We start from the raw sequence: 5,328 nt of genomic DNA on the forward strand, positions 1-5,328 counted from the left end.
GAAAGGACTGCGCTTTATTTCCTCCACTGGTGCTTTTTACTTGGTGAATGTAAATAAAAGGTTAACAGCCTGGCAATAAAGGTTTACCTCCTGGACTGCTTGTGTTTACTCTGATATCATATGGTAATGTAGTGTTGCAATCTCTTAATAGTATTGTTGTGTTAAGCACTGGTATCCACACTGTGCAACAGAAATAAAATGTGTAGGAATGTGTGTATACGACTGTTGTCATCACAAGGTCATATTGTACAACTGAGAGAGACTTAGACAGAAAACAGTGAAAAGACAGATAACATAATCCAAATAGCACACTCAAATAAGACATCCAAGTGTTGTATTTTTAGCACACACAGCCATGGTTTGACTCGTGGGAGTGGTAGTAAGCTGTATGCAGAATCATACCCCACAACTGTACAGATTTTATCAGAAAGTCCAGATAATTGGTGCAAGTCCCCTGCCTGTCACTCTGTCCCCCTGACAAATCAGTGGGATGATCCCAGAAGTGTAGGCAGCAAATAATGACATACAACTGATTGTCAGACATCATAACTGTCAGAAATATATCTATAAGAACAAACCTGTCACTCTAGCAACTCACAAAAGTGTTATGAGAGTGATATGCAAAGTATGTCAGATATGAAAACTGTGCCTAGAAATAAAAGATTGAAATCCTGGACTGGTACTGTTTAGTCTGGTATGGCATGGCAGTGTTATTGTTGCAGTATCTCTGACTAATAAGTTATTACTCATCACTGTCATCCACACAGTGCTACATAATAAAACTGTCTAGGAAACCCTGTATAATAAGAGTGTTGTAATTACAAGGTCAGATTGTAAAACCACAGGAGACTTATAGACATAATTCAGAGAAAAGATATATAGCAATATCTATATAGCACAACCAACTGGGATGCACACTGTTTTATTGTTAGCACACACAGCCATGGTTCGAATCTTGGGAGTGGTAGTAAGCTGTATGCAAACTCATACCCCTCGACTGTACAGATCTGTCTGGAATGTCCAGAGAATTGTCCCATATCTGCTGGCTGTTACTCTGTCCCCCTGGCATATCAGTGTGCCAATATCTGACATTTAGGAAGCATTTAATGTCATATAACTGACTGTCAGACCTGTAAATATTTTGAAAATGTCTATGAAAACAAATCTGTCATTGTACAAATCACCAAAGGTTTATGAGGGCAATAGTCAAAATATGTCCCAGCTTCACCTGCATGTTGTCAAGACATGCCCAGAGTGTGTGCAATAACAGATGGAGAGGTATGTGCATAGCATCAACCTGGAATCTGAGAATATGTGTAGAAACAGTCAGGTAGTGTTAACAAACAATACCTTAACAGGTATACCAGGTAAGAGGTGTATACTGCAGGTAAAACACAGTTTATGTATATAGTTGTCCATATCCATACCACTGTCCAAACTAAGGCCATAGGGCAGTGTAATAATACTTGTACGGTACAGATCACAGCACTGACTAGGAAAGTAATGAGAACTACAGGGATATACAAGTGATTAATTGATATCTTTGTCTCCCGCCCACCATATCTGCAACAATAAACTAAATACACAACTCAGTCAATATGTGCTCTATTAAATCTACTGTTGGGTAATATGTCCTATTGTTTGATAAATATTGTAATTTGTTTCTATGCATGTGCCATGTTGAAATACTCCCACATTGGTGACATCCTGCCATCAATGTACCTGCATGCTTTTGTAATGGCCACTGTGTTTCCATATATGCACGTGTTCTGTTTTCTATGCAGCTGTTCCATATCTGGTGTTTTGGTTTAATGGGAATATCTATGCATGCTGTTATACCTAATCCTGGAATGTGTTGACTATTACTAACCTACATATGTTTTAAAACTGAAACACCATAGCACATTTGGGAAGGCCAGTCCTATTGGACCCACCTCTCCCACCTCATCTGGATGTGGCACCGGGCACCAGCACATCTGGGGCTCATTCCAGGACCTCCTCTTCCAGTGGTCCTGCACCAACTTCAAGTGGAACTGCCTCAGAGGATGGGGCTTGCTCTCCCGAGAGTAGACGTGGACAGGATACTGTCACCCATCATCAGGTCCGGGTCTGGTGCGTAGGGAGCTCCCCAGGGAGTTTGGAGGTCAGCTATATCAGCTTGAAGGCCATGTGGTGCAACTAGAGGGTCAGCCTGCCCCTCCTACTCAGCCCCCAGCACAGCCACCTTCGAGGCCGTGAAGGTGCAGTCGTGACTGCCCATGGGTGGAGACCTCAGTCCCACTGTTTCCACTAGGGGGCTCATGGGCTTCCGACTTCCAAACAACCCTCCCCTTCCAAGGTGTTTACCCCCCATATGTGTTATATACTGGCCATGTATGCTGTATTAGCTGTCTTGTCTGTCTTCCTACCTAACCTACCTCCCCAATATACCTACTATCCTTCCCCAGCATCCTACTCTCACCTTAAAAAAAAAAAAGGCAGTCTGTTCCCCCCAAAAAATCTGGCCCCATACATATCTATCCATTTTGCACACGTGTCCACTGGACACATGTAATCTCTTCTAATTGGCTTCACAACATATTATTGTTCTCCTCACCCCTCTATCAGGGGTATGAGTGTCCAAATCTACCTCCAAATCAGTGTATGTGCACAGTTGTTGCTGTAGAAGAAATGGGCAGTTATGGACCTTCCCTACACCCTCCTGCACATCCCTAGCAATTTTCCCAACTGCCTTTCCCTCTTCGTGCCCCTTTTCACCACTTTCTTATCAATCCTTTTTCTTTTCTTTTAAAGACATTAGCGTGGGGGTAAGTGGGAGTAAGCACTTTTAAGCAGCAGTAAGTGGGTTTAAGCCTGTTTGTGCAGGGGTAAGCAAAGCGCGCACAGGTTAAACAATTTTGAAGCTAACTCTCTGTATGCATATTTAAATGGAAGTTAGCAGTGCTTACCATCACACAAACCTGAACAAACCCACTTACAACTGCTTAAAAGTGCCTTAGTCACTCTGTATCCAATGGCCCTTGTTCAGCCTAGCAATAAAATAAACAGCCTTTGCAATTCTCGAACCCAGGACCCCGCACACTATAGCCAAAATGATTTACCACTAAGCCATGTCAGATATACATACCCTGATGTTTTCACAAACATATCCAGCACAGACATTCAACAGGACAGGAAATGTATTTATACATGTAGATATATGTGTGTGTGTGTGTGTGTGTGTGTATGTGTGTGTGTGTGTGTGCAGCTATAGTTTATATATATATATATATATATATATATATATATATATATATATATATATATATATATACATATATATATACATACATACATCTATAGATATATATACGTCTATATATATATATATATATATATATATATATATATATATATATATATATATATATATATATATATATATATATATATATATATATATATAAAGATATATATATGATATACAGATATACATGTATAGATATAAAAGAAAACATACCAAATACAGATAAGACCAAAGGCACCATTAATGGGGTTGAGGGGGCCCAATCTAAGTATCTCTTGTAAGTATTGATATCACCCCCTCCCCACAGCCAACCAGATCTGCCCTACAACACAATACCAAATCTGTTGCAAGTCCAATACCCAGGACCCTGCACAACATAGCCACAAGACGTTAACAGTAGTCCATCCCACTTGTATGATGTCAGGATGGTATAAGCAACATATCATGCAGTACAGTCTGGCTACCAATAGGAATGTACAATGTGGAAGCAATATACATTCCAAAGATACATGTATATACACACACACACATATATATATATATATATATATATATATATATATATATATATATACACACACACACACACACACACACACACACACACATATATATATATATATATATATATATATATATGCATATATACTGTTATATACATAAATACACATACACACACATAGATATGTATAGGAAGATACATATTTAGAGGGTGCAATTCATATTGAACAGCCTGTAGTCCTACAGTTGGCACCTTTTCACATGGACAGTGCATGATTCACTCATAAAAAAGACAATTGTTGCATGAAACATATACCCACAGGAAAGTCAACGGATATGACACCACACACAGGTTTGCGTACATAAGACATTTTTATTTGTGTACTATTACAGTTGTATATGCCATGTTATATAGCTGTCAGGTCTTTGAAATACATGCTAAATGAGTAATGCAGCTCTCAAGCAGATCATGTATCCAGTAATCTGAAAGCATAACATATGTTGCTGTATAGGCCAAGGCCATCAAGTAGTACAACAGTAAAGAAAGACTGGGCCAGAGGATAAAATTCAGTCAACAGTAAGTAATGTAGATGTATAGTTCAGCAGCCTCCAATAACAGTCTGTACTCAACCACTAGGGGGGAAAATAATTAGGTTGCCACATTGAGGATGTATCTACTACAAAACAATGCTTAACTGAAAACATCACTATCACATTGACTAACAGAACAGTCTGTATGACAGGAAGCACTAGGCCAACAATGTTCCCAAGGTGAAATGTATGAAAACGTACAGCTAAATACCTTAAGGAGGCTTACTACTGATATCCCTCACATGTTGTAACAGCCTAGGTCATTTATGGTGCATACCCCCCGAAAACTGACTTACAGGGGCATATACCACTGTTACATACACTGACCTCTGGACTGCAGAAGGGCACACATGTTTTGTACAGATGAGGCCCACACATATATGGACCCTACCCCACAATATGTGTGAGGACCACAACAGCACTGGAATGATGGCAGGAATGGCAGCATGACATAATCACAGGCCTCTACATAACCCTGACTGAATGTCATATGGACAAAGCCTGGTATAAAGGTGGAGGATGAGGCTGGAACACAAGGCCTTATTTGAAATAGTGTTATACACTGAGACAGCTGCTGGTGTTACAGGATATTCTGCAACATACCCTAGTCAGGAATATGAAGTCAGAAACACACATGGATGTAGCCATGTCCTGATAGCACTCAACTGAAACAATGCCAGTGATATATCTGACACAAGACCTGTGTGGTAGACAGACAAAACATAACAGGCAATCCTCTGGCCATCATGTGGATAAGCCCACCGTTGAGAGCTATTCAGACATACTGCATTCCATGCAAAACTAGTATGTACACACAAACCCTGTAACACTGGTGCTATACAATGCATATAACAACACTACCCACACTGTCTGTAGGTCTGGAACCTTATACAAATATGTAGCTGGCCTGAGTCTGCAAGTTCTCTTGCAAGAGGTATTGCTACCTGCTG

This window comes from Protopterus annectens, chromosome 1.part1, assembly GCF_019279795.1.
Source record: "Protopterus annectens isolate FY-2018-M chromosome 1.part1, PAN1.0, whole genome shotgun sequence".
In the NCBI taxonomy this organism is placed as follows: domain Eukaryota; kingdom Metazoa; phylum Chordata; order Ceratodontiformes; family Protopteridae; genus Protopterus; species Protopterus annectens.